At 44.7% G+C, this 12,500-nt stretch overlaps 1 protein-coding gene across 4 annotated transcripts in view; it reads left to right on the top strand.

Annotated features, from left to right (window-relative positions):
- Positions 1-12,500, top strand: part of LOC126980191 (discoidin domain-containing receptor 2-like) — a 274,256-nt gene that overhangs the window by 204,637 nt on the left and 57,119 nt on the right. The window lies entirely within an intron of this gene.

Below are 12,500 nucleotides of genomic sequence, written 5' to 3'. Positions count from 1 at the left end.
GAATATACTGTGGCTTAGTTACTCGGCCGGGTGGCGGTAGTCTATGTATATGGTGGGTTGGTGAGGCGCCCGCTGGTGACCTGTATTTAAGGTAATGCAGCCTCGGAGTGGTGAAGCGTAGGTGGGGTTTGTGGGGGAGGAGGAAGAAGAGAAGGAGAAGGAGGAGGAGGAGGAGAAGAAGGAGGAGGAGTAGTAGGAGGAAGAGGAGGATGAGGAGGAGGAGGGAAAGCAGGGAAGAGAAGGAAGAAAAGGAAGAATAAGGAAAAGGAGTAGAAAAAAAATGACGACTTGAACAAGAATAAAACCAAAACAAGAAGACGGAGAAAAAAATGAGAACAACAAGAGGAAAAAATAATAAAAGAAAGGAAAGAAAAAAAATGGAATATACAGCGAGATAAAAAATGGCTCTAATTAAAAAGAAGTACAAGCGTCGTATAATTTTTCCTTTCACATCAAAAATGCTCTACCAAGAACTTCCTCCTCTCACCTTTCAATAGCCACTTGTACAAGCCTCCGACGACACGCGTACGAGCGCCACGAGATTATATTGGAAAGTCAGTTAGAAAAAAAATCCCGAACAGAGGTTGAAAAAAAATAACATTCACATAGACTAGTAATGCCGGTGCTGCGATCTCTTGACATGTATGGCGATCTCTTTAACAGGTATGGCTGATTATTAAAAGGCTTAGGAGGCCCGTAACCGGTATATAGGGGAACATAAAGGGTGTGGCAGGTCCATAACCGGAATAAGAGATCTCCTGACACTTGTGGAAGTTGATGACAAGTGTAAGAAAATGTGTCAGCTGTGCCGGAATATCAACAGGTATGAGAAGCACGTGAGAGGTTTGGAAATTTCGTAGCAGGTCTGGAGGGGTCCGTAACATCTATGGAAAGGTCCGTAATAGGTATAAGAGGCTCCGTAACAGGTGTGGCGGGGGTTCTGACAGGTGTGTGACGCGCAAAATGGGTGTGTTTCCTCCGGGGTAATCTTTGGATCATCTCCTCGGCGGGGGGCCAGGGGTCGGGAAGGTGGGGCAGGTCAGGGGGTTGGCGGGGGGTGGGGAGTGGAGTGAGAAAGGTTAGATATATATATATATAAGGGAGCTCTGTCGGGTTGGTGGATGAGGTCAAGTTTGGATGTGGAGTGAAGTGGAAGAGATAAGTTTTGTAGTGGGGATGCAGGGTGGATGGGGAGGAGGAGATGTGGGTAAGGTCAGGTTTGAGTGTGAGGGGCTTGGAGTGTGGGATGGGCAATGTGTGGTCATTTGGCTGTGGATAGAGAGGTCAAGGACTGGAACCGGTGGCGTGGAGTGGAGGAGGTGGAATTTGTAAGGAACGCGTGTGGAGGGGGAGGTTATAGATGCTCAGGTAGATGCATGGGTTAGGAAAGGAGATGGTTGAAGGGTTGTGTGGAGTGAGGTGAATTAGGGAGTGGAGGTAGAGGTGCTGGGTGGGTGAGGTGGAGAGCCAAGTTGTGAGTAAAAGGTGGAGTGGGTGTATGCATGGATGAGGTAGGACATAGGCGATCAAGTGGAAGCGTTGGGTATGAGAGGAAAGAAAGGTGTCCTGGGGTGGAAGGGTTGTGTGGAGTGAGGAAAATCATATGGAGTGGATGTAGAGTTACTGGGTGGATGAGGTGGAGAGCCAGGTGTTGAGTGTGAGGTGGAGGAGGTGGGGGAGGAGGTCAGGGGCGGGCGTGGGTAAGGACCGCCCACTGGCACGTACTAGGCCGCCCACTGCAGGAGGGAGGCCGCCCACGGGGGTCAAGTGTCAAGCTTATAATTGCCTCGTCGCTTTGTGGTCAAGAATAATCAGACACGCTACTGGAGGCGTGAGGGAAGCTTCTACCGAGGCGTGGAGGGAGGAGGAGGAGGTGGAAGAGAAAGGGAGAAAAGATTGAGGTGGTGGAAGACGAGGGGAGAGAGATTAAGGAAGTGATGAGGAAGGGAGGAAAAATTGAGTAGTTGGAAGAGAAAGAAAGAAAAGATTATGAGTGTGGAAGGGTTAGGGAGGAAGACTGAGGGGGTGGTAGACGAAGGGAGGAAAGATAAAGGAAGTGAAGAGGGGAGAAAAGAGTGAGGAACTGAGGAGGAAGGGAGGAAAGATTGAGGGGGTGAAAGATGAAGGGAGGAAAGATTATGCAAGTGAAGAGGAAGGGAGTAAAAATTAAGGGTTTGGAATAGAAAGAGAGGAAAGATACAAGAAGTGGAAGAGAAAAGAAGGAAAAATGGAGATGGGGATGGAGGTGGAAAAGGAAAGGGAAAAGGGGTGCAGCAGGGAGAGTGTTTGAGGTGGAATGTTTGAGGAGGCGTTAGAAAGGGTAGAGAAGTTGGAGAAAGAGGAAAGGAGAAAGGATGAAGGATGTGGAAGAGAGAAGACTGGTTGAGAGGAAGGGAAGGTGAAGGAGGTAGTGGAGGAGGAAGAGGAGGTGGAGGAGACAGGGAGCACATATGTAAGAGGTGGAAAGTGAAGGGAGGAAAGGTTGAGGAGGTGAAGAGAGAAGGAATCGATAAGTGGGAGGGGATTATTTGGAAGACAATGGAAATAGTGATGGATTGAGTGGAGTAGTGAAGTTATTTCTAAAAATGAAAGAAAAATTAAGATGAAAGTGGAAGGGAAAGTGGAAAAAATAAGAACAGAGGGAAGATGAAGGATGTGTATGAAGGAGGGTAGCTGGAAAGGCTGAAAAAAGGTGGGTGAATAACAAGGTAGAGCGGAAAGAAAGAAAAGGTCAAAGAGGAAGCGAATCATTTTTTCATTTACGGTGTCTGTAGCGCTGGTAGGCTCTATTGAGGTGGACGGCCCCAGCCCAACTGCGGAACTGGTGAATTCTATTTTGAGTGGCTATACCGTGATGAAATTATTTGACTTGCTTGGCCCATGCTGCCCCGCTGTCCTCCTTTTGACCGAAGTTGCTAATGTTTGGGTTGATTGAGGATCTAGACAAACTGTGGGTAATCTTCCGCCACTCGGCGATGAATGAAAATCGTCAGCGTCTTCCGGTGGAGCTTGAACCCGGATTTTCGGGATCATCACGTCCGCTCGTTGACCACTCGGTCACCCCCGAGTGAAAATGAAAGGGAGGGAAAGATGGTAAGGGTAAGTAGGGGAAGAGGCAAAGGATGGGAAATGGATATGTAAGAAGAGTTAAATGAACGATGAAAGAAGTTGGAGAAGTGGGAGGAGAAACAATGCAAAAACAAAGAAATGAAAAAGGATGGGGAATAAAGACAGAAAACATAGAAAATTAAGGTAAGTGAATAAGATAAAGGGGATGAAAAATGATGAGCTTGAAAGAGTGAATGAAAATGGAGGCGGTGATAGAGATGGAAGAGTTAGAGAAGGGAGAAGAAGAAGCGAAGAAAAGAGATGGTGTTTAGTTTCATTTCCTCACCGAAACACAGGTCTCGGCGGCTCCTGACAGCAATCTCTACTCTGCTCCCTCCTACTATCACTATCTAAAGTGGAGCACATTTTGACCCACTCTCCCTTTGCTGAAATCTCCATCCTAGGAAATTTCATTGTTCACCACCAGCTTTGACTTTCATCCTCTTTCACTCACCAGCCTGGTGAACAAGCCTGCAACTCTGCTCTCCTCAATGATCTAGAGCAGTTGGTTCAGCACCCTACACGTATTATCGAGACAGGCCCAACATACTAGACCTCTTCCTTACCTCTAACCCTTCTGCTTACTCTGTCAAACTGTTCTCTCCGTTGGGCTCCTCCGATCACAGCCTTATTTCTGTATCCTGTCCTATCGTTCCTGTACATCCTCTGGACCCACCGAAGAGGCGATGCTTCTGGCATTTTGCTTCAGCTCGGTGGGACGACCTGAGGATGTACTTTTCCGATTTCCCGTGGAATGATTACTGCTTCCAGGAGCGAGACCCCTCTGTGTGTGCCCAGCACATCACAGAGGTGACTCTCTGGAATGGAGGCACACATTCCACGTACTTTCTCTACTCCTCATGCTAAAAAGCCTTGGTTTAATCACACTTGTTCTCGTACTATCAAAGATAGAGAGACAGCTCACACAAGGTACCAGAGCCCTCGAACTCCTGCTAACGATGACCTTTACATTTCTGCCCGGAATCGTGCAAAATCTATTCTTCGACTTACCAAAAACTCTTGCTTTTTCTAATTCTTCCAGAGACTTCTGGCACATAGCCAAAAATGTCTCTTCCAATCTCACTTCATCTTTCCCTCCTCTCCTAAACCCTGACGGCAGCACCGCCGTCTTATCTATCTCTAAGGCTGAACTCTTCTCTCAAACGTTCTGTGAAAACTCTACTCTGAACGATTCTAGGCATATTCCTCCTATTCATCCCCCCTCTGACTCCTTTATGCCTGTTATTCAGATTCTTAAGAATGATGTTTTCTATGCCCTCTCTGGCCTCAACTCTCAGAAGGTTTATGGACCTGATGGAGTGCCTCCTATTGTCCTTAAAAACTGTGCTTCATTGCTGACACCCTGCCTGGTCAAACTCTTTCGCCTCTGCCTATCAACATCTACCTTTCCTTCCTGCTGGAAGTACGCCTTCATACAGCCTGTGCCTAAGAAGGGTGACCGTTCCAATCCCTCAAACTACCGTCCCACAGCTTTACTTTCCTGTCTATCTAAATCTTTTGAATCAATCCTTAACCGGAAGATTCAAAAGCACCTTTCCACTTCTGACTTTCCATCTAATCGCCAGTATGGGTTCCGTAAGGGGCGTTCTACTGGCGATTTTCTTGCTCTCTTAGCCGTTTCGGTGAAACTTTCTCAGTTGCGCTAGACATATCGAAAGCTTTCGATAGAGTCTGGCACAACTCTTTGCTTTCTAAACTGCCCTCTTTCGGATTCTATCCTTCTCTCTGTTCCTTTATCTCGAGTTTCCTTTCCGGCCGTTCTATCTCTGTTGTAGTAAACGGTCATTGTTCTTCCCCTTAACCTATCAACACTGATGTTCCACAGGGCTCTGTCCTATCACACATTCCCTTCCTGTTATTCATCAATGATCTTCTTTCCATAACAAACTGTCCTGTCCACTCATACGCTGACGACTCCACTCTGTATTATTCAACTTCTTTCAACAGAAGACCCTCTCAACAGGAATTACAAGACTCCAGACTGGAGGCTGCAGAACGCTTAGTTATCATTTCCGACTGGGGTAAAAGGAACCTTGTGTCCTTTAATGCCTCAAAAAACCCATTTCTTCACCTATTAACTCGACACAATCTTCCAAACACCTATCCCCTATTCTTCAACAACACTCAGCTGTCACCTTCAACACTATAAACATTCTCGATCTATCCTTAACTCAAAATCTTAACTGGAAATTTCACATCTCTTCTCTCACTAAATCAGCTTCCTCGAGGTTGGGCGTTCTGTATCGTCTCGGCCAGTTCTTCTCCCCCGCACAATTGCTATCCATATACAGTGGCCTTGTCCGCCTTCGTATGGAGTATGCATCACACGTGTGGGGGGGCTCCACTCACACAGCTCTCTTGGACAGAGTGGAGTCAAAGGCTCTTCGTCTTATCAGCTCTCCTCCTCCTACTGATAGTCTTCTACCTCTTAAATCCCGCCGCCATGTTTCCTCTCTTTCTATCTTCTATCGATATTTTCACGTTGACTGCTCTTCTGAACTTGCTAACTGCATGCCTCCCCCATCCCGCGGCCTAGCCACACACGACTTTCTACTCATGCTCATTCCTATACTGTCCAAATCCTTTACGCACGAGTTAACTAGCATCATCACTCTTTCATCCCTCACGCAGGTAAACTCTGGAACAATCTTCCTTCATCTGTATTTCCTCCTGCCTACGACTTGAACTCTTTCATGAGGAGGGTATCAGGACACCTCTCCTCCCAAAATTGACCTATCTTTCGGCCACTCCTCTGAAAGCTTTTTATAGGAGCAGTGAGTAGCGACCTTTTTTTTCATTATTGTTTCCCTTTTTTTTCTTTGCCCTTGAGCTGTTTCCTCAGCGGTAAAAAAAAACGTAGATGAAATAAGGAGCGTGAAAAGTGCATGAAATGGAGGAAGGAATAATTGTGGAGCAGGTGAAGAGGTGAAGAAAGTAAACAGTGGAAGAGACAGAGGTGACCGCGAAAGGAGGACAGAAAGCAGTGGATATGGAAGAGGGAAGCAGAATGGAGAGGATGATTGAGTTGTTCTGTAGGAGAAGAAGGAGGAGGAAGGCACACAATGAACGCCAATTGAGAAACAAAAGACTGACACTAAAGGAAGGAAGAATAGACGCCATATAAGAAAACAAAAGACGGACGCGCCATAGACGAAAGAATAGCCCTCGTAAGATAAACAAAAGCTCAGACGCTAAGGAAGAATATAAAACATGCCATATATGAAACAAAAAAGAGAATGAAAAAAATACAAGAACAGCAAAATTTATATTGAAAAAAGTATAGACGCCAAGGAAATCGAAAGAAAACAGACGCCATCTTAAAAACAAAATCTTTACGCCACGAGAAAAAGAGAAAAAAAGATTATTTAAAATGAAAACAGACCGACACTGTGATTCAAATGGAAGGCTTGGAAATTAAAAAAGCAACAACATTACAATAATTCTTCGTTAGCTCGCAGAATAAGACGAAACGATGAGTTGGCTGAAATTACTCATTCCGGAGTTGAGCTTCCTCTTAAAACTTCCGTGAAATAAATCTAGAGATGAATTAGGCCGCTCAAGGGACCTGATTTTTCGCTCTGAAATTGAACCACTTAAACATTCCGTCTCATATTTTGAAGAATAACAACCATTTTAAAAAGCGAGGCTGAGGCAGCAGACGAGGAAAAAAAGAGGAAACCCGATGGAAGAAGGAAAATGAAGAAGGCAAGAGTAGGAGTCATTAAGAGGAAGAATTAACAAGAGTCGTTAATTAAGAAAAAACAATTATCCGCCCGATGCTCCGAAACCGTCCCAAGATTGCGAGTCGAGGCTTCAGGTGAATTCGGAACATCTCGACCTCGTGTTGTTGTAAGGGTCAGGCGCCGAGGCCCTTTTTGATATGCAAATGAGGGGGAAATTATCTCATTCCCAAGTTATAGAAGTGGCCGCGGCGCCCCACCCAAGGAATAACAGTCCTCGAGGAGCAGGCAACTTGAGGCCAACTTGGAGGCGCGCCAAGTTGGGTGTCTGAAGGTGATGGTGGTGGTGGTGGTGGGGAAGTTGTCTCGTCTTGGCTGGAAGATGTCTGTTCTGAAAGGGATGGGAATGGTGGTGGTGGTGGTGGAGGCTGTTGAGGTGGTGATTAAACGTTGATTGCCGCCGTATAAGAGTAAACGCAGTACCATTTTGCAATAGCAGTAGTAGTAGTGGTAGTAGCAAAAGTAGTAGTAGTAGTAGTAGTAGCAATAGGGTTAGCAATGAAAGCAAGGCAGAAGTAAGTGGAGGTAGTATCTACGTCTAAACAACAATAGTAGCAGAAGGAAAAACATCAAGAGCAGGAGGAGGAGGAGGAGGAGGACAAAGACAAGGAGGAAAGGAACATCAACAGAAACAGCGGGGGTGGTGGCGGCGGCGGCGATGGTGGCGGTGACAGTGACGCTAACAATGATGACGTCAGCACCGAGGAGCAGCGGGAGGCAGAAGGAAGGAAGAAAGGTAGTAAGGAGGAGGCGGGAGGGAGGGGGAGGGAGGAAGGAGACAAAAAGGAGTAGGAGGCAGAATAAAGGCAGAAGAAGGGGAGGTGTGGCAGGAATGAGGCAGAAGGAATAGAGAAGTAGGAAGGAATAGGGAAATAGAAGGAAGAAGGAAAAGGGAGATGGGAAGAAGGAAGCAGAGGGAAGGAAGAGGAATTACGAAGAAGGCTGAAGGAATGGGGAGGTAGAAAGACGAAGGCAAAATAAAGAGAGAGGTAGAAAGAAGGAACCACAAGAAAGGAGAGGGTAGGAAGAAGAAGACCAAAGTAAAGGAGGACGAAGGAAAAGGAATTGGGAAGCAGGAAAAAGGATAAAAAAGGAAGGAAGAGGAAGGAGGAAGAAGACTGAAGGAATGGAGACGTAGGAAAAAGGAAGCAGAAGCAAAAGGGAAGGAAAAAGAAGGTAGACTGAAGTGGTAGGTAGAGAGAAGAAAGCAAACAGATCCATAAGACAGGAAGAAGAAGGCAGAAGACAGAAGGATGAAACAGAAAACAGTAAGTGGGAGGCAGAAGGCAACAGGTAAAGAGAGACAAGAGGTGGAAAACAGGAGAAAGAAAGCAGGAGGATGGTACTAGGAAGAAGAAAGAAGAAAAGATGAGACAGAAGGCGAGAGGCAGAGGAAGCAGCATCAAGCAAAAGAAAGAGGTAGGGAGGAGGAAGGAGGCACAGAAAAAGCGAAAGCAGGAAGGAGGCAGGAAGAGGCAGGAAGAGGCAGCGAGGAAGTGACATCGATACGAATTTCATCCTTGGTGAGAGAGAGAGAGAGAGAGAGAGAGAGAGAGAGAGAGAGAGAGAGAGAGAGAGAGAGAGAGAGAGCGACAGAGAGAGAGAGAGCGAGCGGCGGGCGAGCGGGGGGGGGATAGGACTTCCCCTTGGCTCACCCCCGTCGAAGGGAGAGCGTACAAGGGAGTGAGTCCCCCCCCACCCCCGACTCCTCTCTCTCTCTCTCTCTCTCTCTTTCGCTTGCCTGACAGAAACTTGAGCAACAGAGAGTTGGTCCGAAGGTGAGTGTTATCCCAGGGGAGAAGGAGGAAGAGGAGGAGGAGGAGAGCCCCAGGGGACTGAACTGAGCCGCGCCGTCTTGGAACTTTTGTTGGGCGACGAAGGGAACAAAAAAAGGGAAAAGAAAAGAAAAAAAAAAGGAAATAAGTCTTTGTCCAACGCCAAGACTGACCGGACGTGGCGAGTTTCTTTTGGCCGACTTCTTGTTTGCCTGTTTGTTGTTGCTGTTTTTGTTTGCTGCTGAAGTTTGTGGTGGTGGTGGTGGCGGTGGTTGTGGTATTAGTGTTGGTTGTGTTGTGGTATTAGTGTTAATTGTGGTATTAGTGTTGGTTTTGTTGTGTTGATGCTGAAGTTTGTGGTGGTGGTGGCGGTGGTGTTGGTTGTGGTATTAGTGTTGGTCGTGTTGTGGTATTAGTGTTGCTTGTGGTATTAGTGTTGGTTTTGTTGTGTTGATGCTGAAGTTTGTGGTGGTGGTGGCGGTGGTGGTGGTTGTGGTATTAGTGTTGCTTATGGTATGAGTGTTGGTTTTGTTGTGTTGATGCTGAAGTTTGTGGTGGTGGTGGTGGTATTGGTATTAGTGTTGGTCGTGTTGTGGTATTAATGTTGCTTGTTGTTAATGTTGCCTGTGTTGTGTTGCTGCTGAAATTTGTGGTGATGGTGGCGTATGTGGTTGTGGTATTAGTGTTTGTTGGCTGTGTTGTGGTATTAGTGTTGGTTGTGTTGTGGTATTAGTGTTGGTTGTGTTGTGGTATTAGTGTTGGTTGTGGTATTCCACTCATACTCTGACGACTCCACTCTGCATTATTCAACCTAATTCAACAGAAGACCCTCTCAATAGGAATTACATGATTCCAGACTGGAGGCTGCAGAACGCTTAACCTCAGACCTTGCTATCATTCTCGATTGTGGTAAAAGGGACCTTGTGTCCTTCAATGCCTCAAAAACCCATTTCCTGTTGAAAGAAGTTGAATAGTGCAGAGTGGAGTCATCAGCGTATGAGTGTATAGGACAGTTTGTTATGGAAAGAAGATCATTGATGAATAACAGGAAGAGAGTGGGTGATAGGACAGAACCCTGTGGAACACCAGTGTTGATAGGTTTAGGGAAGAACAGTGACCGTCTACCGTCGATATTTTCACGCTGACTCCTCTTCTGAACTTGCTAACTGCATGCCTCCCCCCCCTCCCGCGGCCTCGCTACACACGACTTTCTACTCAAGCTCATCCCTTTACTGTCCAAATCCTTTACGCACGAGTTATCCAGCTTCTTCACTCTTTCATCCCTCACGCCGGTAAACTCTGGAACAATTTTCCTTCATCTGTATTTCCTCCTGCCTACAACTTGAACTCTTTCAAGAGGAGGGTATCAGGACACCTCTCCTCCCGAAATTGACCTATCTTTCGGCCACTCCTCTAACTCTTTTTAGGAACAGTGAGTAACTGGCTTTTTTTTCATTATTGTTTCCTTTTTATATGCCCTTGAACTGACTCCTTTGCTGTAAAAAAAAATAGTGTTGGTTGAGTTGTGGTACTGGTGTTGCATTGGGTATTAGTGTTGCATGTGGTGTTAGTCTTGGTTGTGTTGTGTTGCTGCTGAAGTTTATGGCGGTGGTGGTGATGGATGTGGTTGTGGTATTAGTGTTGGTTGTGTTGTGGTATTAGTTTTACTTGTTGTATTAGTGTTGGTTGTGTTGTGTTGCTGCTGAAGTTTGTTGTGGTGGTGGTGGTGTTGGCGGTGGTTGTGGTATTAGTGTTGGTTTTGTTGTGGTATTACTGTTGCTTGTGCTGTGGTAATAGTGCTGCTTGTGGTATTAGTGTTGCTTGTGGTATTAGTGTTGGTTGTGTTCTGTTGCTGCTGAAATTTGTGGTGGTGGTGGTGGAGGTGTTCGTGGTGTTGTGACAGAGTTGCATTGTGTTTGTACATGTTGTCATTTTCTATTGTGTTTGCTATTTTTTTATTTTCCTTTGTTTTGTTTTGCTTAGGTCTTATAGGTTACCGCTTGAAACAAAACAAAAAATAGTCAAGGTTTCCCGCCAAAAACAAATGTACAACGATATTTTTTTATTATTCCGACTTTAAAAGTGGCACCGAACACGTCTACCGTACGTTAAGCTTTCAATCGATTTTATTTTGTTTTAATATTTATCGAAGCCTCCAAGAGTCGAGTCACGACCCAATGATTTTATCGAAATAATAATACATGAATGAAAAAAATAATATGTCGATTAATGTTTAAGATTTTTTTCCGTTCTTGTCTTGAAAGGTCTTACTGAGAGAGAGAGAGAGAGAGAGAGAGAGAGAGAGAGAGAGAGAGAGAGAGAGAGAGAGAGAGAGAGAGAGAGAGAACTAACGACGCTCTGCTCTCTCTCCGATTGGCATTAAGATAGAGACTTTCAAGGGTAATGGCGGGGGATGAAGAGGAGGCAAGAAGAGGATTCGATCTTAAGCTAAAAAGGTTCCGAGCTAAACTTTTCTGAAGATCCGGCTTGAAGGGAAAAAAAATCACCTTTCAGCTTGAATTAAAAAAAGAATGAGATAATGAGAAATGCGAGGAATTATCAGTAGTTTCAGAGAGAGAGAGAGAGAGAGAGAGAGAGAGAGAGAGAGAGAGAGAGAGAGAGAGAGAGAGAGAGAGAGAGAGAGAGAGAGAGAGAGAGAGAGAGAGAGAGAGAGAGAGAGAGAGAGAGAGAGAGAGAGAGAGAGAGAGAGAAAGGGATAATTTATGACCTATAGGCAGAAGAGCCATCAGCAAGGCAAAGAATAGTAATCAGGAGGACCTATAGAAAGGGAGTCTGATTCATAGATAAAGAGATGCATATAGATAAGCACTTAACGCCCATTCAGAGAGAGAGAGAGAGAGAGAGAGAGAGAGAGAGAGAGAGAGAGAGAGAGAGAGAGAGAGAGAGAGAGAGAGAGAGAGAGAGAGAGAGAGAGAGAGAGAGAGAGAGAGAGAGAGAGAGAGCGGAGAGCAGATAAAAGAAGACACGGGTTAGAAAGAGAGACCAACACGAAGATGAGTGATGAAAAATGCTAATGAGAGGTGAGTTTCAGGTGAGGTGATGAATGATGACGAGGGTTAAGTGATGCTCCTTGAATGTGTGGTGATGAAAGCGGTGAGTGATGAACATGATGATGGATGAGAGGGAAAAATAGGGCATGACAGACGACCATAGTGGAGGGAAAGAAAAGGAGTTGAAGAAGGAGGAGGAGGAGGAGGAGAGGGAGGAGGGGGAGAGAGGTTGAATGGGGTCTATACACGTGTAGTTGTGTGTTGTTGAAGTGTGTGCGGTTTGTGGTGATTTAAAGCTCAATTCAAGTGGATGTCAAAAGTGAGAGAGAGAGAGAGAGAGAGAGAGAGAGAGAGAGAGAGAGAGAGAGAGAGAGAGAGAGAGAGAGAGAGAGAGAGAGAGAGAGAGAGAGAGAGAGAGAGAGAGAGAGAGAGAGAGAGAGAGAGAGATTTTCGTGTTCTATTGTTACAAAATTTGTTAATATTCGTTTTTGGGCGATTTATATTTCCCTTCATATTTTTACATATTATGTTTACCAATGTTATTATTATTATTATCATTATTATTATCATCATCATCATCATCATCATCATCATCATCATCATCATCATCATCATCATCATCATTATTATTATTATTATTATTATTATTATCATTATCATTATCATTATTATTATTATTATTATTATTATTATTATTATTATTATTATTATTATTATTATTATTATTGTTATTATTATAATTATTATTATTATTATTATTATTATTATTATTATTATTATTATTATTATTATTATTATTATTATTATTATTATTATTATTATTATTATTATTATTATTATTGTTA

The sequence above is a fragment of the Eriocheir sinensis genome, chromosome 43 (assembly GCF_024679095.1).
Source record: "Eriocheir sinensis breed Jianghai 21 chromosome 43, ASM2467909v1, whole genome shotgun sequence".
In the NCBI taxonomy this organism is placed as follows: Eukaryota; Metazoa; Arthropoda; class Malacostraca; order Decapoda; family Varunidae; genus Eriocheir; species Eriocheir sinensis.
The sequence above is the reverse complement of the archived record's forward strand: the minus strand, read 5'-3'. Positions and strand labels throughout refer to the sequence as shown.